Source organism: Canis aureus, chromosome 26 (genome assembly GCF_053574225.1).
Source record: "Canis aureus isolate CA01 chromosome 26, VMU_Caureus_v.1.0, whole genome shotgun sequence".
Classification (NCBI taxonomy): Eukaryota; Metazoa; Chordata; class Mammalia; order Carnivora; family Canidae; genus Canis; species Canis aureus.
The window spans coordinates 40,674,531-40,696,711 of record NC_135636.1 but is presented as its reverse complement, the minus strand read 5'-3'; the positions used below and the strand labels follow the sequence as shown (position 1 = coordinate 40,696,711).

Here is a 22,181-nt window from a genome sequence, read left to right as displayed (position 1 = left end):
TAAGAGCCTCATTTTCCATTCATCTCTATTGCATGAGTCCCAGCCAGCCGAGCCACACATAGCTAATCAAAGCCAGAGCCGAAGGCTGCCTGGTTTGATCTCAGGATGAGCAGAAGGAGGATGCAGAGGCTTGCCCGTGAACTTCTTACAGTCTGCGTGCACGGCCCAGGATGCCAGCGAAGTGACTTTGCCCCCCAAACCCTCCCAATCTCCGGCTTCTGAGCATGTTCACTCTTCCTACTCGGAAGACAGCCTCTCTGTGTTGTTATTTCAAATTCCAGCTTCATGGTTCTAAGTGTCCTTGCTTTTACCTTATCTTTTGATTATTGGTAAATCGAGTTTTTATCCATTATTATGTGTGTGTCTATGTCTCGGTGCAGTGAGCTGAAGGGCTGGTTGGGACGGTGAGGCTGCTAAGGCACACGGATTTTGCTTAGCTTTTACTTGTATTCGGGGGTGGTTTATTCAGAGGCTATGAGGAGTCTGGGAGGGCAGATCAAAGTCCTCCAAGGCCACATCTTCTATTGTCTGTGGGAGGGGAATTGAGAAAAATCTTTTACTTCATCAGAAAATTCTGTTTATGTTTTTTAAAGAAATCATTTAAAGATGTCCAGGTTCTACCTCTGCGTATGACCTCCAGCCCTACCATCCCAGTCCAAGCCACTGTCTATGCCCATGGCCTCCTAACTGCTCTTCCTGCTTCCACTCTTGCATCTTTGCCTTACAGAGGCCAGTCTTTTTAAAAACCATTACTTAAATATTTTTACATCTCTGCTTAAAACATTCCAGTGAGTTTTACTGGTGCTGAGGTTGGGATTTGGGGATTTTGTATCTCCTCTCTGAAGATGAGACACTTGAACAGAGACAGGGATGAAATGTGGTGATAAGACTTGGGAGGGAAAAGAACATCCTGGGCAGAGGAAGCAAGTGCAAAGGCCCTGGGGTGGGAATGTTCTTGCAGTGAGACCAGTAAGGCTGGATTGGAGAACGAGGGGGAGCCAACTCCAGGGTTTGTGTAGACACATGAAGCCTGGAGATGAGCACCATTGGAGGGTTTCAAGTAGAGCAATGGTATGATCGGGTTATCATTCACTTCTGGCTGCTGTATGGAGAAGAGGCTGTAGAAGCCCAGGGGACCAGTTAGGGCCCTAATACTGTTACCTGGCCGAGAGGCAATGGTGGTTCATTTCAACTTTTCTCGACCTTGACACTAGTGGCAATCCAAGCTGGCTCACCGTCTGCTGTGGGAGCTGTCTAGTGCATCGTGGGATGTTTAGCAGCCTCCCTGGCCTCCACCCCCTACGTGACAGTAGCTCTTCCAGTCCTGTTGTGACAATAATGTTCTCAGACAAGGCCAGATGCCCCCTGGGGGACAAAATCACCCCCTGGTTAGAACCACTGCCCCAGCTGAACGCTTCCTGCTAGTTCTGGCTACATCCAGCCCAGGTAAGACAGTCCTCTCTCCCTGCAGGCGCCTCTCTCTCCTTAGGCTTTGAGACTGTTAACTGCCCTGTTGGGATCTAGAAAAGTCATGCACTTGCTGCTACTCTGGCTTCTGTCCTTTGCAAGCTTCGGGGTTATGTTCTTTCCAGCTGTGGCTCTGAATAGAAACCAGAAGGGGGCCCTCTAGTTTTCTGGGAGAAAAACATTTCCCAGAAGCCCCCAGCCGAGGGGCCCTCCCAGCTCATTGGCCAGAAGTGGTTAAATGCCCACTGGTGGGATTGTCATGATTGGCAGGGTTGATCTGTCCCCTTGAGTTGGACGCTTTGCTTCCCAAACAGATCCCATTTCTATCAGCAAAGGAGAGGTAAGCAGCCAGCAGTCCGACACCAACTTGGCCGTGCTCACTTGTTATACCTGCTTCAGCACTAGCCTCGAGGCAGAGGCCATGTCCTATTTACAGTCCCTGTGTTTGTTTATGACTTGGTGCTTAACTTAGTAATATCTGTCAGACGAATGAATCCATGAGCGGGAGTCTCATCAGAGATCTCCAAGGCAGCTTTGAGTTCTGAGAACCCCAAATCAAAGCATCCTCTGAAAGATCTTACATGTGGCTTCCCTTTCAATGTGTCCCCACGGGGGAGATCCGTCTTCCTGCTCTGAAGCGACATCGGAGGATCAGAACTGGCCTCTGCGGTACATCTGCACTCACGTCAACTTCACTTAATGCACATGACAGCCGCGCAATAGCCTTGATACCATTCCCGTTCTTGAGATGAGGACGCTGAGGCCCGGGGAGGTCGGCAAAGGAGTCGCCGGCCAGGGACACAGAGCCGGGTTGGTTAGAGCCCCAGCTTCGGGGCTGCTCTGTTCTTTTATTAAATCAGCAGCCACGTTAATGAGCTCGCAAGTGAGTTTTCTGAAAGGTGATGGTCAAACAAGCTCCGCAGTCACAGAGAGACCTAAGTTGAATCACACTTATTGTCAAGTGGACCCGCTTCTCAAACCTTTAGAACACAGTCCCCCAGCGAGGACCCACAGAGATTTGCAGTGGGGCTGCCCAGGGCGTGCACGGGGTGACACACGACCCCATGCGCACAAATGCTCCTTGGGGGCACCTGTTCCATCACAAGCTGAGAGCTGCGTGTTCAATCTGCCTCCATCGCTCCCCCAAAAGAGAATTACTGATGGACCATAAAGCAGACAGACAAATTGCCACCTTTATCTGTGTTCTCAGAGCAGTGTCCTAACTGGTCATGGCCCTGAGATCCTAAGAGTGAGAATTTAGTGTCGCCACCGCCGCCGTGGGAGGTCACACATAAAACAGCTCGCGGTTTGCAATCTCCTGCTTCCCAGCGTCACCCTCCCTCCGCGGGGATGCTCTGTTGGGCTCCGGGCGCCCGGATAAATTAGACTTCCGCAGTTACGTGTAATTAAGAGGGGAAATGGGTACCGAGCTACAGAGATGAGCCCCGCTTCGCCGGGGTGAATCTATCTCCGTGTCAGCGGGCCAGCCCAGGGAGGCTGCAGGAAACGCAATTATCTTTCTTCTGACTTAATGGGGGTTTATGGTGCTATGTTTCAGTATCATAACTTCTCAAGACGTACAAACCTTTTTTTTCCCCCTAATGCAATTACAATCCTACATACAAGATGGCTTGTGTCTAAGAAAGTTCAGGCGGAGCTAGCCGCGAGAGTGCAGGGTTCTGGATGCTGCTGGAATTTCTATTCGAGAACACGTGCATCGCTTTTCCTGCTCCAGAGGTGAGGTGTTTGGCCCCTACCCCTGAGAGTGACTGTGCTGTCTTTTGCAAGTTTTGGCCCGACGTTGTGACTCTTAAAGTCCCCTTGCTCCAGCTCTGTGCCGCCTTTTCTGGATCTTCCAAGCCCAGGCCAAGCCGCAGTCATTTTCCCCACTTTCAATGGTTTCTCCTTCACACACTGATTTGTTCGACTTGCTGAAAGCATGACTTTTACAATCTCATAAATCCCCTCAGCTTCAACCCAAACTCAGCCAGAAAGTGCTCAGATAAAAATGGTTCAGGTTATATTTCAGCTCTTGATGGAGATAAACACAGCAGGAATGATTCTTCTTTTTTTTAATTGTTGTATAGGAGTTCCGGAAATAAAGCAGCATTCTGGCTTTGCGAGGGGGGTAGAGCCGGCCAGGCCTTGTGCGCAGAGGGCCGCCAAGGAACTCCCGGAAGGATGAAATGAGGCGTGTGGGTGTCAACAGAAAGGTCCCCGCGAGGTTAGACCAGCGAGGCGGGGGGAGTCAGGACTGGCAGGAGGAGCCTGAAAAGCCCGATTATCCAGCCAGGACGCTCACAGAGAGGGGTGCCATCAGGGTGGCGAGGGACAGGAGAGGAGAGGCTGTCCCGGGCCATGGGGTTGGAGACGGGCCGGGGCTGGACTGTCAGGAGGCCAGAGGGTCCCGAAAATCACACTGGGACCCCACTGGGGCCCTGGCTCAGTGGCTGAGCGACTTCCCAGGCTGGGGGACATCTGAGCCCCTGAGTCCCCCCTCGTCTCCCAGGCACACACTGAGCCCCCTCCTGCCTGGAAGGGAGCTGGAAAAGTCAGGCTGAGGCCTCAGACCCAGAGGACCAGGGAGTTTGTTGTGAATTAGGGGAGTGAGATGTGGCCAGAGGGCGCTTTGCAGACCTTTGACTCTGGGAGCCTCTGAGCTGGTGAGTGAAGTCCTCACCTGAAACCGGATCCATAGCGTCTGCCTATAGTGAGGACACGCACATGTGCTTGCACACACACGTGCACAAAGGCACCTACGTACAAATCCATGCTCACGTGTCAATGCTTGAACAAGAGCTCATGTGTTCCTTCTGTAAGCATTTCTGGAGCGCCTCCCCTTGCCGGATGTTGTATTGTGATTCGGGAAAACTCATATGAACAGTGTCCAGTTCCTATATACCAGAAACTCTTGGTCCACTTGGAGGACAGCTGGGAAAAGCAATGGGATCTTAGGGTGGAAGAATGTAAGGAGATCCCTCCCTGAATATCCTAGTTTTGGACAGTGGCCTCTGTCCAACCCGCCTGGAGATTGAAGACCGCCCCCCCTGCCCCGCATACAGTAGGCACCTGTGCAGAGTAGGACAAGTGCAGACTTTCCTGCTGACAATTGCCTTCTACCTCTTTCCCTTCCTGAAAGTTCTGATTCTTTCCCTGCCCCCTCTATGCTCAGGACAGTCTTTTCTGCAGCTTGTTTTAATGACTTTTTGAGTTAAAAGTCAATATTTAATTAACCAAGTAATTACATTCAGCTTACGCTTGAATCTGGGTATTTGCACATCTGTGCATGCCCGGGTGTCCACCCCGGCCCCCTCCATCTGTCCCAGCCTCTGCCCCTCAGTGCCAGCCTCCCTTCCTTTGGGGCAGTAAAGGGGAGGCTGCTCTTAAGTGGGTGCTCTGGGGACAGAGAAGCAGGTAGGATGGGCTTTCCCTGGAGGACACCAGCGTCTCTCCCCAGAGCAGCAAGAGTCACTCTCATCTCGTGGTTAATAGTGAAGGGGGTTTCTTACTGCATCTCCGCTACCCATCACAGAACCACTGGAGGGCTTTAATTAAATGAAAGCCATTCCTACCTGTGTAAAGGGGGTGGGAGGACAGAGGCCACTCACCTTGTCAGACAGGTTCTCCCAGCTTTGCTTGTCCTAATCCTGGAGGAGAGAACACTCCTCAAAACAGCCTGTCTGGGGGTGTGACTTAGGGTTCTACTAAGCATCTCGAAGGGCACCCCTGGCAGGCTTGGCTGATACCAGGCTCATTGCACATTTGTTTGCACATGAAGGATCTGGCTTCCTGGGGCCAAGCTCACGTACAAAAATACACAGTGTTGGCATAACTGCCAATGCCGAGGAGTGAGTGGGTAAGGGTGTGTATATACACCCACGGGCATATACATATATACATACACACATGGACATGTTTTATTTGAATTCAGGACTTTTCCTTAAACATAATAGCAGATCCACGAGTTAACTGTAAAATGCCTAGTCTGGAGGACAGTGTCTCTGTGTCCTGTGTGTGCGCATAAACGTGTGTTTGTGCATCTACCCGGGTGTGAGGCACATGGAACCCTTACCCAGCGATCTGGGTGGTGCGGAGCTGCGAAGCCACCACAGAGGATTCCCGGTGGCTGGTTTGGTTGCCAATTGTAGAGCATTTGGGAAAATTACCTCCATAGCATCTCATTATTCGACAAAATGAAAATGGCTTATGTTTGAAGGCATCAGGAATCCCCACTTTGCGGTGGTTCCTTTGTATCTGTTTGAAGTGCCAAGCACCCCACAATGATTCCCAGAGGGTGGGGCAGGGATACTGATAAACGAAGCCCCTAGAGGATCCTCTCCATTAGTTGGGGTAGTTGAGCGACCACATTAAACACCGGTGAATGAGGCAGCTGAGAAGTTATGTTTTTCCACCCTCTGCTAGCTCTTGTAGAACCTCAGATGGTTAGATGGTTTCAGGCTGGTGCTAATAGGCCTTTACAGTGACCTGGAGAGAGAGAGAGGACTTTCAAGGAAATATTATTAGTTAGAAATTCATAATTTTGTTTGTTTTTAGCAACTTTTTACTTTGAAATACTTTAGATTTACGGGCAGCGGGCAGAGAATTGCTTAAGGGGCTTCTGTGAGCCTCCCCTGAGGGTAACATCTTGAATCAGGAAATTGATATTGATACAATCCACAAGGTTTATTCAGACTTCACCGGTTATGTACACACTCATTTGTGTGTGTACGTGCGTGTCTGTGGTTCCATGCAATTTTATCACGCGTGTGGCTTTGTGCAACCACTACCACACTCAAGGTATGGAAGTGCTCGGTTGCCAGAAGGACCCTTGTGCTACCCAGTGTAGCTACACCCACCCACCCCTAACCCCTGGCAACCCCTAACGGATTGCCATCTCTATAATTCTTTTATTTCAACAATGCTGTGTAAATACAACCTGCAGCATTTCGAGACTGGTTTTTTTTTTTTTTTCACTGTAAAATTCCCTCGAGGTTCATCCAAGTTGTGTTTCTCAATAGCTTCTCCTTCATATTGTTGGCATATTCTGTGGTGTGGATATCCTACGTCTAAACCACTCACCCGCTGAAGGACTTTTGGGTAGTTTGAGGCTGTTATAAATCAAGTTGCTGTGAAATTTCAGGTACAAATTGTTCATGTGAATACCATCTGGATAAATGCTCAAGGATGTGATGGTTGGGGCTGTGGCAACTCCACTTTTAGTTTTAAAAGAAACTGTCCTGCAGTTCTGGGACAAGATGGTGTAGAGTCATTTTCCCCTCCTCTCCCCCTCTAAATCCAACAAAATACCCTGGAAATAATTTGTATCTTAAATTCGACAATCCTGTGCAAACAACGCTATAATCCTACAATCCTAAAAGACTCAGAAAGAAGAGGAACCAGCTAGCAACCTCAGGACTGGAATAACAGAACCTCGTGTGAGTTACCAGAGTTTTCCTTTACTTCACGTGTGTCCTTCGTGGGGCTCTGCAGAGGCCTGCGACCCAAAGCCACCAAAGGCATAGACAGAAACAAAACAATCCAATCAATGGAATAGGAAATGGAAGGCCGGGTGGAGACCCACCAAGTGGCAGGGGTGGGTTAATTCTGTCAGCGGCAGCACCCCCAGTGGGGTGGGGGTTGACCCACTCCAAACCCCATACTCACCTGCAGCCTGCAGGCCCTTCAGCTCACCCTGGGAGCACCAGCCAGCCTGGCATCTCGTGACCCTCCACCCAAGAGCAGAGGGTAACTTAGACCAGGTATCCCCCCCAATCTGCATCCAGCAGTAGAAGGTGAACGAGGCCCACGGTCTTCCGACACTTCCCCCATGGCAGAGAGCTACTCTGGCCCCTACCAGGAGGAAGCCAGGTGGGAGCTTCCCTCCCCTGGCGGCATCGGCAGTGGCTTGTCTGTGCCTACGGAGACCTTGGGATTTTAACTCAAGATGTGTTTAACGTGAAGATCAGGGGATCCCTGGGTGACTCAGTGGTTTAGCGCCTGCCTTTGGCCCACGGCGCGGTCCTGGAGTCCCGGGATCGAGTCCCACGTCGGGCCGGCATGGAGCCTGCTTCTCCCTCCTCCTGTGTCTCTGCCTCTCTCTCTCTCTCTCTCTCTCTCTCTCTCATAAATAAATAAAATAAATAAATCTTTAAAAAAAAATTTTAACATGAAGATCTGTTGGGAGAGAACTGACATTTTGCTCTGTTGAGTTTTCCAATCCACCAACAAGGTCTTTCTATTTAGCTCTTGAATTTCTTTCATTAGCATTTTGTCGTTTTCAGCATATAGATCTTGTACATGTTTTGTTAATTTTTGCATCTAAGTACTTCATTGTATTTGGAGCAATTATAAGTGGCATTGCAATTTAAATTTCAGTTCCCATTTGTTCATTGTTAGGTATAAGGAAATGCGATCGATTGGCTTTTGTGTTTTGATCTTGCATCCTGCAACCTTGCTGAACTCACTAGTTCTAGGAACTTCTGGGGGTAGGTTCTTTGGGATTTTCTCTGTAAGCAATTGTGTTATTTTCAAATACAGACATTTTCATTTCTTCTGTTTTCTTTCTTTCTTTCTTTCTTTTTTTCTTTCTTCTTTCTTCTTTCTTTCTCTTTATTTTATGGCACTGTCTAGAAGTTCCAGTATTAAGGTATATAAAAGTGGTGAAAATGGACATTCTTGCCTTCTTCCTGGTCTTAGAGACAAAGCATTCAGTCTTTCACCATTAAGTACATTGTTAGCTGTAGCTTTTTTGTAGATGTTCTCTGTGAGACAAAGAAAGTTACCCTCTGTTCCTAGTTTGCTGAGCATTTTTTCATGAATGGATACTTTTTTCTGCATCCGTTAAAATGATTTTCTTTTTCTTTCTTAGCCTGTTGATATGGTGGATTATATTGATGGATTTTTTAATATTGAACCAGTCTTGCATATCTGGAGTTAAATCCCACTGAGTCACGTTATATAATTCCCTTATACGTTATTGGATTCAGTTTGCTAATAAATTGGAAAATTCTTGTGTCTAAATTCACAAAAGAGGTCTGCAGTTTCCTATTTTTGTACTGTTTTTGTCGGGCTTTGGTATCAGTATCATTTCATGAAGCTGATCATTTTTTTTAGGTTTTTAAAATTAAATTTACTTTTTTAAAAGTTAACAAGTGTGTAATAGAAAAATGAAAAACCCAAGAAGCAAAGAACAAAGCCTCTGCTTGGAAGTGTTCCTTTATCTGTTTTCTAGAAGAGATTGTATAAAGTTGCTGTTAATTTTTTTTAAATGTTGGATGTTTTAAATATTTTAAGTGTTGGATAAAATTCTCCAGTGGAAAATTCTGCGTCTGGCGACTTCTTCGGGAGCTTCTTCAGGAGCTTTCAAATGACAAATGTAATTTCTTACATAGTTCAGGACTGTTCATGTTGTCTACTTCATCTTGATTGAGTTTGGTAGTTTTTGGTTTTTGAAGAATTGGTCTGTTTTTTTCTAATATATGGAATCTACGAGTGTAAAGTCATTCACAGCAGTCCTTTATTATGCTTTTACTGGCTATATGATCTGTAGTGTTTTATTCAGGGCATGGTGATTTGATTTTTTTTCTCTCTTTTTATCTTTGTCAGTCTTGCTAGAATCTTGTCGATTTTATTGATCTTTTTCAAAGAAACTGTTCTTTGTTTCATTGATTTTTTTCTATTCTGTCTGTTTTCAATTTCACTGATTCCTGCTTTTATCTTCATTTGGTCCCTCCTTCTGCTCACTTTGGATTTACTTTGCTCTTCTTTATCTAGTTTCATAGGTAGAAGCTGAGATTACTGATTTGATATCTCACCTTTTTTCCCCCAGCGTGAGCATTTTAGCACTCTAAATTCCTCTCCGGCATGACTTCAGCTGCATCTCACATGTGTTGATATGTTTTATTTTCATTTTCATTCAATTCTATGTATTTTTAAAATGTCCTTTGAGATTTCCTCTTTGACTCGTGGGTTACATAGAGGTGTGCTGTGTAATATTCATGTGTTTGAAGAGTTTCCTGCTGTCTTTCTGTTACTGATTTTTAGTTTGATTTCATTATGGTGAAAGAACATCCTCTTCGTGATCTGAATTATTTTCCACTTGTTAGCGTTTGCTTTATGAACCAGGATATGGTCTCTCTTGGCAAATGTTCCATTATGAGCTGGGGAAGGATGTGTATTCTGTTGTTGATGATGAAGTAGTCTATAAATGTCAGTTAGATCCGGTTGATTTATGGTGATGTTCAGTTTAACTGTATCCTTAACTGATTCCTGGCTGCAAGATCAGGCTTCCAGGTGTGTCAATTACTGATAGAAGGTGTCAAATCCTGATAAGTTAGGCGCTGAAGTCTCCACCTATAATTGTGGATTTATCTGTTTCTTCTTTCAGCTCCATCAGTTTCTGCCTCCTGTGATTTGAGGCTCTGTTGTTTGGTGCGCACATGTTTAGGTTCGCTATATCTTCTTGGGAGAATGGTCCTTCTATGATTACACAATGGCCCTCGTTGTCCCTAGTCATTTTCTTTGCAATCAAGTATACTTAATCTGATATCAATACATCCCCTCCTGCTTTTATTAAGTTAATGTTTGCACGACACAATTTCATCCATTCTTTTCTTTTATTTTTTTTAAAGATTTTATTTATTTATTCATGAGACACACACACACACAGAGGCAGAGACACAGGCAGAGGGAGAAGCAGGCTCCATGCAGGGAGCCTGACGTGGGACTCGATCCCGGGTCTCTAGAATCAGGTCCTGGACCGAAGGCAGCGCTAAACCTGCTGAACCACCCGGGCTGCCCTCATCCATTCTTTTACCTGCGGCTCACCTGTGTCATTATGTTTGAAGTGAGTGAGTGAGTGAAGTGAGTTTCTTACAGACAACATATAATTGGGTTGTTTTTTTCAATCCAACCTGCCAGTCTCTCTCTTTTAATTAGTCTATTTAGACCATTGGCATTTTAAAATAATTATTGATCAGTTAGGGCTAAAGACTGCAATTTTATTATTATTCTCAATTTACTCCCTCTGTTTCTCTTCCCCTCCTGTGGTTTCCGAGTCCTTTTTGTAATTCTGTTGTGATTACTTATAACATTTTAGAGCACATTGTTTTATATCTTTTTCTCAGTGGTAATTTAGTGTTTGGTATGCATATAACTGATCAACACGACTGCTACCATGTTTTAACACTTAGAGGGAAGTATTGAAGTCTTCCTGATATTTAAGGTCCTTGATCCTTCCCACTTGTCAAGGGCAATTGGCCAGGGGGGCCTGGGTGGGTCAGTTGGTTAAGTGTGCAACTCCTGAGTTCAACTGAGTTCGTGATCTTAGGGTCATGAGATCGAGCCCCGAGTCCGGCTCTGTGCTCAGCAGGGAGTCTGCTTGAGATTTTCTCCCCCTGAACACCCCCCTTCAAATAAATAAATCTTTTAAAAAATGCAACTGATTCCCTGAAGTGTTACCCTTCACACCTCAAGCATCCCATCACACGATGCAATTATGTTTGCTTCCGCCATCCTATACAGTTTAAGAAGCTCATGAAGTGAAGAACAGTCTTTTAAACTCACACCTAATTTTGCACAATCCAGTATTTGTTTTTCCTTTCTCAAATTCCGAGAGCTTTCTTCTGATACTGGTTTCTTTCTGCCTGTGCAGAAATGAGTTTCTTGTAGACAGCATGTAATTGGACATGTTCTTAAATTCAGTCTGCCAAATTCTGTGTTTCCCTTGGTGTATTTAGACCATCTGCATTTAATGTAATTAATGGTATGTTAGGGTTTAAGTCTGTCATTTTATTTTTTTTTGTTCTTTCTGGTGTTTTGTTTTGTCTTGGCTTTCTGTAGGTTATTTGAACAATTTTTAACATTCCATTTTGATTTATCTATGGTGTTGGAGGTTTTTTTGTTTGTTTGTTTGATTTTTGTTTGTTTGTTTTTTAAAGATTTTATTTATTCTCCCACGAGAGACACACAGAGAGAGGCAGAGACACAGGCAGAGGGAGAAGCAGGTCCATGCAGGGAACCTGATGTGGGGCTCAACATCAGGACCCCAGGATCACATCCTGAGACAAAGGCAGATGCTCAACCACTGAGTCACCCAGGTGCCCCTATCTGTGGTGTTTTTAAGTATATCTCCTTGTATAGGTTTTTTTTTAGTGATTGTTTTTGGTATACACATAATTTACCACAATATATGAGTGTCATCACTTTACCAGTTTGAGTAAAGAGTATACTTCATAGGCTCTAGTAAGATACCACATAGAGCACTTAACACAGGAATGGCAGTAGTAAAAGAATAAGAGCAATAGCCAACCCTTATTGAAGGTTTATTACATACCAGACACTGTTCTAGGCACCTCCTATGCATTCACTCATTTAATCATTACAATAACCCAACAAGGAAGGTGCCATTATTGTGCCCAGTATATAGATCAGGACTGTGAGGCATAGTGGGGAGTGGGGACTTTTCTAGGATCATGGGGACTAGAAACAGAGAGGGGCCCTCACCAGCTCCAGGCCTGGGGCGGGGGAGCCCAGGGAGAGCTATACCTCTAAGGCAGGGCTGCTGGTGAGGAGCTGAGGCCACTGGGAGAGAATCATGGCCACTGTCACATCATGAACCCTCAAGGGAGGGGGACCTGCTGACCCCGTTCTCCTCCTATATAATTTGTTCTGCCTCCTACTATGGAACAAACACAGAAAGCCACAGGGAAGGGAGCCCAGATGACCTGGCTGTAGATGTGGGACTCTCCTAATGCACAGAGCAGACAGAGAAAAGGACGAGCAAAAATATCCACCCACCACCCACCCACCCCCAGTTTGGGCTTTTAGCTTTTCTTTCTCTGGGGCTGATTTGTCTGTTGAATTGGTTGGATGGTTCAGAGACAGGCTGGTTTTCTGACTTGGGTCTTAGGCTGCCACTAGCACATCCTTCTGGGCCCAGGGGAGAAATTCTACCTGCAGAAGTGATCTCAAAAGGCTTTTCTGCCAGTCTATTGACCAAGCAAATTGCAAATATTTTTCTTTTGACTTTAGCAAAGTTAAATTTTTGCTCTGCTATAGCTTCAACTGTTCAAAGAAACTCATTGTTCATGCCAGGAGACATTATACAAATCGTTATCTGAGTGCTGGTGTTGGGCCTGCCTTTGTGTAAATATCCACATGATTCTTTTCCTTTAGACCCATGAATGTAAAGGCAAGGAGAAAAAGAAATAAAACAACAAAATGCTACTCCTGCATCCTGAAAGAAACAAGAGATCAGCCCCCTAGCTCCTACTTTGCCAACTTTCCACAACTGCTTTCTCTCTGCTAAAGGGTGGCTCAGGCTTGATTAAGCATCCGACTTTAGATCTCAGCTCAGGTCTTGATCTCGGGGTCATGAATTCGAGCCCCACGCTGGGCTCCACACCCAGCATGAAGCCTACTTAAAAAAAAAAAAAAAAAAAACAACAACCCTAAAAAACCTAAAAAGAAGTTCTATGTTTTTTGTCACATCACCACCTGAAAGGCAGGTTTCAGAGGGACTCTCTTTGCATGTGCAAATATCCTGAAGGAGAACTAGGAGGGCAGGTATGGCTGGAACTGACTGAGGCTGGGGAAGGCAGGTAGATCATGAGACTGGAGGGAAAGGTAGGAGACAGATCCTGGAGGCTCTCTGGGCATGGCAAGAAGTGCTAGCCATCGATAAGCTGAGGGTTGGGTCTTTAGCCTGTCCACTGTCAAGGACAACAGAGTTTGGAATATTGTTGCTAGCAGAAATTTTTAAGATTTTCTAGGTGAGATTTTGCAATCAACTCTTAAATTGTGGTGATAATACAACTGCAAATCTGTAGCCTTTTTGAATTCATTATTTAAAAGCATGAATCAGTCTTTTAGCTGCCAAGAATAGATGATTAGTATGAAACCAAGGTACTCCTCATGTGACAATATGTATTAATGATCACGCATATAGATTTTTTAAGGCAGTTTTCAAAAAGAATATGCAGTCAGGAAGCAATCAGAGCCCCAGACTTGCACTGACAATTTGATACATAAGAACACGGTTGTGTTTAGAATAGGCCACCTGGAGCCACCTGCCGGACCATGGATACTGTGGTGGACTTTTGTGTCCAGGCAGAACTTTGCTAAGTGGATTTGTGCTTAGAGAGGGTGGCAATGCCATAATGTGGGGGCCCATGGGCTGTGCTGAGGTGCCAGGCTTTATTCCAAGAGAGAGACACGAGTTAGGGGGTTTTAAACAGAGGAGGATACAGCTTGCCTCAAATCCCAGCAAGATCCCTTCGTGTTCAGGTGGAGAACGAATGGTGGAGGGTGAGGGGGGAAGCAGGAAGATGGTGGAGTATGGCAGTGTGATAATCAGGTGAGAGGTGATGGGGGCTGGCCAGAGCCCGGTGGCATTGAGAAATTGCAGGACCCAGCGTGGGCTTGGGAGGTTGAGGCCCAGAAAAGGAGCAGGGACATCTCTTAGAATTTTTACCTGAATCACTTAGGTTGGTGACTGAACACCAGAACTTTTCTCTTGGGATCAACAAATGTCTGCTGTACAATCGGTGCTTCAAATAAGCTAAATATCAGGCTTGGATTATGATCTTATGTTCGTGACTCAATGGAAACCAGCAGAATATACTGGAGTAAAAAAGGGAGCATTGGGTGTGATGGGGTCGCAGAGCAAGGAAAATCATGGAAGGTTGAAAAGGTATCTGTGTGTGTGTGTGTGTGTGTGTGTATGTGTGTGTGTGTATTTATACATGGCAGGTATATATACATATTAATTTATATGTGCATATTTTATGGATATATTGGAGTAGCAGAGCCACGATTTGAACACATGTTCTTAACCACTGCACTGTTCAACCAGTCTGGTAGAGGATATTGAGTGGTTCCAATTTGAAAGGTTATTTTTCAACTGTTATAAATAGCGTTGCTGGCAATGTCTGCACACACAGATCTCTGCACTCTGAGGGTTTCTGAAGATGAATTCAGGGAGAGGATGTGTCTGAAAGTCCCTCCCATCTGTGGCATCTGTCAGCCCCCACCCTACAGCCCACCCTCTTAGATCAGTGCCTCAAAGCCTTTCCTATTACAAAGAGCCAGGACTTCCTTTCTAGCTGCTGAACCAGGCTCTGAAGGTGGCCAAGCTCCTTCTGAGACAGGGGGAATGGGCAAGAGGATGGGACGTCTGAGCCTGCAAACAGACCCAGGTCAATGATGCTCTTCCCCCCAAAGTTCAACAACACATTTTCTCACAGCTGGGTACAGCCTGCATGCAGAGGTGGGGGTCGGGGGAAAATGTGCCATCTGCTGTTTTCTGTTCAGCTGTGTGGCAGTTTTGATGGTTCTCAGGGCCAGAGGCTTCTTGACTGAGATCATCCCAGGCTTCCTTCCAGTCCCAGGGTGGGTGAACAGCTGTGCCCCTTTCCTTGGGGCTGGTTGGGATAGCTGGCATGGGACACAGCAAGGAAAGGGAATCATCCTGCTTCCTAATGATGAGGGAGGCATAGGGGTGGTGCCTTCAATAGGTAGAGTCTTCCTTTCTCTGCAGAGAGAGAGACACACACAGGAAGGTCCAGCCCTTGTTTGCATCGTGTCCTTTGGAAGAGCGGCTGTGGCAATAGTGGCCTTTTCCAGAGATATCTGTGGACAGGTGGTACTGACTTTATTCAATCTGGACAAATCCCCAGGGCTAGTAGTTGGCCAGGCCTGGGGACACTCAGATAATAATTCATAGCCCTTGCCTTGCAGAGCATCCGATGTAGCTCAGAGTTCTCCACGAACAGCCAGCCGCCTGCAATTGCACCGGTTTTGCAATAACCCAGTGCCATCTCTGCTATTGAGACTTGTCTGAATTGGACTTTTTATTTTTAGGCTTAATTTTGTTTTAAAATAAAATTTATGTCCTGTGAGCAGGAAACCAATATTCACAAAAATAAGTAGAAGTTTGTTGTAAAACCAAGTACAGTGAAAACATATTAATCTTTAGCAAGTTATTGCTTCCTATGATGGCTGATACGTCTTAATTCAATGAGAGTGAGAAGAGAGGTGTTTAAGATAAAGTCGTACCTCCTGGAGACTTTCTACTTGATGGCTTAGCAGGAAGGAGACTAGGAAAGGGAAAACATTTCTCCAGGGTGAGTCATGGGCTTCTAATGCTGGGGCCACACGTCCATGGGTCAGCAAAGTAGTGGCTTTTTTGTCTGGAGCTAAGTAGACAGTCCCCAAACCCTAGGATTTCGGGCATTGCTTCTCCATGACTTACTTTCCTGAGTGTCGACACCAGGCAGAAATAAGGTGCCTCTCAGAGATCCCCTTAGATTGCTGACCTTAAGGATGACCCCAAAACTAATGTAAAGGCAAAAAACATTTTTTTTTTTTTTTTTGCCTTTGAGGATTTTCTTAAATGTCACACTGAAGGACCGCATACTAAGTTTGTGACCCAGGCCAGGCCAATTGCTGCTCCCTCATTCATGCCGCGGGGCAGGGGAGGACAGGTGAGAGACCAGGGTGGACTGGCATGGAGACAGGTCAAGCAGGGCCCAGGAGGCCATGAAAGAGCATTTGGATTTGATTGTAAGAAGAGAAAGCTACTGACTCGTTCCAAGATGAGTTAACATCTGCTTGGTGTTTTCAAAGGCTCACTCTGGCTGCGGTTATAAAGGGACCTGAGGGCCAGATAAGAATGAGGGAGACTCCTGGTCCACGGGGGAGATGATGGTGGCAAGGGCAGGACAGGGGTGCCGCGGAGTCTGGGCGTGGGTGGATCAGGTCTGGTTTGAAGGTCTGCAGGGCTTGTTGATGGATTACGAGTGGTGGCAGGGGAGTGGGGGAGAAGCCTAGGTTTTGGCTGAGCAGCTGGGCAGATGGTGGTGCCTGTTAGAGATGGGGAGACCAGGGGAGGAGGAACAGATGGGGGGGCAGGAGGGAGGGTGGACATTAAGCTGCTCTGCAGACACGGTCCAGCAGCAGTTTCTGGTCCACTGGCTCTTGTGGGGCTGACACCCCGAACTTGGAAACACGCCTTGTAGGCTACACCTCATTAGATAAAAATCCTGCTGCTGAAGACAGAGCCTTATTAAGTCACAAGTGACACAATCAGGAAAGGACAACTTGTGGGCAGAGCTTCTCAGAGAGAAAACAGAAATGCCCAACGGTTGCTCAGGGCCGTTGTGATGCCCGCGACCTGCCCTTTCCCAGGCCCTCTGCCATCTACCCTCCACTCAGAACGATCGCATCCCAGTGTTCTCTCTGAAGCTTCTGCAGCCAGAACCAGCAGAAGGCAGAGGGAAAACATTACTGCATAATTTTTCTGATTTTTCCATTCAAGGTTCATTAATGAAATTCCAACACTGCCTCTTCGACATCTGCTTAATTGATACCGGGTTTAGGAACCAATTTTGAGCCTTGGCTTCTTGTAGCTAAAACCAGCAATAGCATTTGATTTTATTTTGTAACATCCGAGAGCCAGGAGTGGCTCCCCCTCTGCTCCATCGGGAGGAAAAGTGGTCTGAGCAGCAGGTCCCGGGCACCCAGGGTGACTAGTCATTGCCAGCTGACTGCAGTGAGCACATTCCAGCACCAGGAGAGGAATCAAATGTCATTGTTCGGGAAACAATGGAGTCCTTCTGCCCAGATGTGGCCTCCACTTCTGCGGCTCATCCCCAGATCTTCCTCTCGCCTCCCCTGCTGGGGACGGGGCAGTCGGATTGATGGGGCAGGTGGCTCACAATCTGATCTGGTGACACTGTGGACATTCCAGGGACATTCCAGGATCAGATGAAGGCCAGACAAGGGTTGCCATAGGAATTCCAGCCTGGTGGGCCCACGCTGGTGTTTGGAGGGCGGAGCAGGACGCAGGTGCTTTCCCATCCCTGGGCTGCACTGATGGCCCTGCCCCAGTTCTGAAACCACCCCAGACCTGCAGCTTCTCTCCCCCGACAAACACCCATGGGTCTCATCTGGAATGTCCCTTGGGCCACAGCAGAGTGCTCTATTCACAGAATCATTGAGCTGGGGCTGAAGTTGTGAACTCAGCATCTTTAGGGGCCAAGCTGGGGTCACGTGGACTAGAGAACTGGCAGAGAGGGGCCTGAGGGGCGCTAGTGACAACGTCCCATCCAGGGCAGCCCTCGCTGCATACTCCCCCTGTCTCCATGCAGAAAGAGGGACAGAAGAGACAGGTCTTCCAACCTTTTCAGCACAGCTGGAGGTTTGCTCTGATGCACAATCCTTCAATTAAAAAACAAGTGATAGTTAATTTAAATGTGTGTGTGTGTGTGTGTGTGTGTGTGTGTATTCTAATACTTTGGGGGAAGGATGAACCCCAAACAAACTGGTTTGTAGAAAACATTTAGCCTGTGATTGCTGGATTATGCTCTACTTGCGAGCTGCAACATTAAAGATGCTAAAACAAGACCATGGATTAAGTGCTTAACATACGCCTGGCACTGTTGACATGTAGGCTTTACATATATTTTCTGAATCAATAGAACAACTTCCAAAGCGGTAACCATGTGATTCTTCCTGTATCGCAGATGGGGAAACTGAGCCATTGGATCCTTTGCCCAAGGTCACACAGAGAGTAGCAAGGTCAGGACCCAAGGCCAGGACCTCCACCCTGAGAGCCCGTGCTCTAACCTCCTCACCATCCTGGGTTTGGTGGCTTAGAATATGCTGGAATTGTCCCAGAATTTTACAGTTAGAAGAAATCCTGTAACTATAAAGACATGCCATATATACCTGCAGATGAGAAAAAGTAAGGAATTTGCTGGAGAGGAAATTACCTGGTAGCAGAGCAGTCAGTCCAAAGCTGAGGGTGGGCCTGGCGGTTCAGTCTGGAGCATGTGTCTCTCCCTCCCTCTGATAAAGGCTCCGGGACACAGAGATGATTAACCTATCATCAGAAACAGAACAAAGAAAACACATCAAGACATCACCTCCTTAGTCATCCTTCTGAGGTCTGGCTCTTGTGTCTTCTCAGAGGGGTGGCGCTGGAGGAATGTGGCCGGAGGGGGGCACTGTGTGTCATCTGCTCCCACCTGACACTCCTCTCCTGGACCTGAGTGTCTGTGCTTGGAAAACTGAGCCTTCATCTTTGAATTTTCAAAGTAACAGACACCCTCCACGTCCTAGTCCACATGGTCTGCTCTGAACCTTGGTATATGGAGTCAACTCAGCATACGCCAGGTGCCCTGCCCGTCACACCAGGAGAGCATGGTATGCTGGCAAGCATTATTTTTTTTTAAAGGATTTATTTATTTATTTATTTATTTATTTATTTATTTATTTATAGCACAGGGATCAGGGTGCCAGGGGCAGGGAGAGAAGGAGAGAGAATTGCAAGCAGACTCCTGGATGAATGTGGGGCGGGGGGACTGGAGGGGATGGGAGTGGTGGTGATTGATCTATCCTCCACCCTGAGATCATGACCTGAGCGGAAATCAAGGGTCAGAGGCTCAACCAACTGAGCCATCCAGGTGCTCCATGCTGGCAAGCATAATTTATTTCATTATTTGTTTTTTAAAGTTTTAAAGAAGAGCATTTATAACTAGCACATCAAATCTATGATTTCATAGACAATATTGCTTGGTTTGAGGCTAAAATTTGAATGAGTGAGTCCATTTAGATAAACCCATTAAACAGTAGCACAGGTGGTGCAGGGAGGTGGCCCCAGCGACAAACATGAGGGGGCCGTGTGATGGGTGCCACTCGGGACACGCCGAGCATCTGGCAGGCGGGGCGGTTTGGGCACTGAATTTTAAATCCCATCACGGGGGTGGGAGGGGATCCTCTTCTGCCCATGAGAACGACAGAGAAAGGTGCCAGGGTGACCCCACCCCGAGCCCGGCACGGTGGGAACGTTTGGTCATGGAAAGAAATTGTGTCTGTTTTCCTCCACATGTTCCCGGGCTAACATCGGAGAAAACAAATTTTGGTTGGCTGGCCGGGCTTCACTTAAAATATTTAAAACTGGCTTCTTTTGCCCTTCATGGCGTGTCTTTCAGGTTCTTACCTTTCATCCGAGCTGTCTGTCTGCATCAGGGCCGGGCTGCGGGAGGAGATTAGATCATATATTTTTGTGTTAATGATGTTGATATATAAAGCTTGGTAGTTACAGAATTTTTAATAAATCAGGTTAGTGTCCCAAGGGGAGTCTTACCATGTGCTATTTATGCACAAATGCCTCTATCATTTAAGAGTCTTGTTAAAAATTGTAGTTCAAGAGCAGATTAACAGAGCTCTTCACAGCTGGCCTATTTGGGCAGAAATGAACACACTGAAGCAGCAGACACGCAGAGCGGGCGCTGGCGGGCAAGAACACCCAACAGCTAATTGCCTCCCAAATTAGTAGGATGGAAAAGTAAGCGCTTTAAGGCCCTGGTTTTGAGTAGATTAAAAATAAGAAACAGTTCTGCAGGCTGTTTGCTTTTTGCCAGCGCAGCATTTGGGGCTGCTGACTGCAGGTGAATTATGCACCAGGTGGCGGCCTCCTGCTTTCCAGGAGAAGGGTCCAGCTTTGTCCTGTTTACCATGAAGGTGCAGGAGAGCAGATCCAGCCTCCATGATGAACCAGCAAAGCTGCCAGCAAGCAGAGACGGCTCCTGGGATCTGCGGACCCCATCAGCTGGCTCATCGGGGCCCTGCAAAGCTCTCCCTCTGAAAGCAGCCTCCGATCATCCCGTAACAGGGGCCCTAAGCCTCGGCTTCTTTCCTTCTCGAGTTGCCTTGTCTGGACTTTGCCCTCCAAGCCCCAAATGTCCCCTTACTGGCAATAAAAACACAAACAGGGACTAAGAACATTTTCGATAATGAGAGGAGACACAGAGACTCGAGTGACAGGCTGACGAGCCCAGAAAGGGAATGAGGGAGGTGGTCCACCTTGGATCGGATGCTCAGAAGAGGCCCTTCCGAGGGGGTGGCTATGGGAAGGGGCCTATATGAACCTAGGAGCCAGTTATGATGGTATCTGAGGGAGACTCTTCAGGCAGAGGGAGCAGCAAGGAGGAAGGGCCCTGAGGTTGGATGAGCTCTGCGTGGCATGTTTGGAAATATAAAAGGCCCAATGTTGCCCAAGTGAGATGGGCAGGGCTGGATTCTGGAGGAACTTGTAGACCAGTGTGGGAGCCTGACCTGGACTCTGGATGCCACGAAGGAGGCATTAAGGAGCTTTTTGTGAGTAGGTGACAGGCGCCTGAAAACCACAGTAGAAATCTGCTCCTTCTTGTTACCTGGAAGATGGAAGGGGTGATGGGGGTGGGGGAGGGAAATGGGGAAGCAAGGGGTGATGAGGGGAGATGAGGGAGGAGTAGAGAGTGATGGGGGAGGAGAGATGGAGGGGGATAGAGGAGGTCACAGGGGAGGGGGAGGAGAATAGAGGGGATCACAGGGTGGGAGGGATGGAGGGGTGGTGGGGGGCCACAGGAGAGAGGGGGATTGAGGGGTACACAGGCTAAATGGAAGGGTGGACAGGGTCCCTAGGAGAGAGGGAAGGGGAGGGAATGAAGGGGAAAGTGGGGAGGCGGTCCTGACTAGATGTAGTAAGGGGCACCTCCTCCTCACACCAGTTAATAATAACTCTTTACCGAGCTCCAACTATGAGGGAGGTATTCTTCTAAGTCCCCATGACAAATTACCTGATTCGATCCTCACACAACCCTCTGAGACAAGTGCTATTATTATTTCCATTTTACCCAAGGGGGGACAGACATGGAGTCATTTACCTAAGGTCTCTTAGTGAGCAAGTGTCACTGGCAGGATTTAAACCAAGGATATCTTGCCGTCCTCTGCTCCAAGGAGCCACAGCCAGCTGAGATGCAAGTACTGAGGATCCCTGTAATGCAACATTCAGGACCCTGGTGTGGCTTTCCCAGGCCTGGGTGCAGGAAAAGAGCCCGCACCCGGTTGCTAGGCAACCTACTGTTCAAAGGCTCAGGGGGCAGAGGGGGGCAGGGTCCTTGGCAGCCCCAGTTATCACATGATCAAGGTCCGACCAATCAGAGCAGCCCCTTCCCCTGACTACAGGATGGATTCAGAGTTGCACACGTGACCCAGGTTGGTCCAGATGAAGTCAGTCCCAGGACTTTGGCATCAGGGTCTGGCTGGAGGGGCCGAGATGGGGAGGCCATCCCTGACGCTCTAGAAAATGTCAGGCTTGATAGAGAAACTGATGCAGAGGCAAGGCGAGCTGAGAGTTGGGGCAAGAATTCTGACAAAGTTCTCAGAGTACGGGGATTGAGCTGAGCTCTATTAAACTAATATAAATTCTTTTTTTTTGTGGATTTGTTTGTCACTTTTAACCCAACACATCTTAGCCGGTAGTCCTTTTACCTGGGCTGGCTTCCCATTCGAACTCCCTGTATGCTCCAGACTTGCATCACTCTCAGGAAACCCCAGAGGAAGGAGGGCCTCTCTTCCGCTCTCCATCCAGCTGACATCCCCAGTGTGTTTCCATTGGACCAACTTGAGCAGATGTCGGTGTCGGACCTGTCACTGTGGCTGGAAGTGGAACACACAGGGTGGACAGTCTGGAAAACTGTCAACCGCAGACACCAGGAGTGTGCGCGCTGGATCACACAGAGAGAGTGCTGGTCAAGGAGATGGGGCGGTGGGAAAGCATGAGGTAGTCTGGAAGCTACCAACCATGGGCCTCTGGGCGAGGCCTGGCAGCATGTGGACCTCCTTCAGGAGGAGGGTAGGTCGGTGGGCAGGATTGGGTGGACAGAGGG

General features: G+C 47.4%; 1 long non-coding RNA gene across 5 annotated transcripts; it reads right to left on the bottom strand.

Annotated features, from left to right (window-relative positions):
• Window positions 1-372: 372 nt before the first annotated feature.
• Window positions 373-21,371, bottom strand: LOC144298480 (uncharacterized). Of its 5 annotated transcripts, none has more exons than XR_013365420.1 (8): window positions 21,177-21,371; window positions 19,469-19,504; window positions 18,240-18,349; window positions 5,843-5,970; window positions 5,076-5,114; window positions 4,246-4,398; window positions 1,162-1,324; window positions 373-528 (listed from the first exon to the last, which is right to left on the bottom strand). It is a non-coding gene; the product is annotated as an uncharacterized LOC144298480 (long non-coding RNA). The 5 variants fall into 5 exon arrangements; XR_013365417.1 differs by having other exon boundaries at window positions 374-528; window positions 5,540-5,970; XR_013365418.1 differs by lacking the exon at window positions 5,076-5,114 and having other exon boundaries at window positions 374-528; window positions 5,540-5,970.
• Window positions 21,372-22,181: the final 810 nt, after the last annotated feature.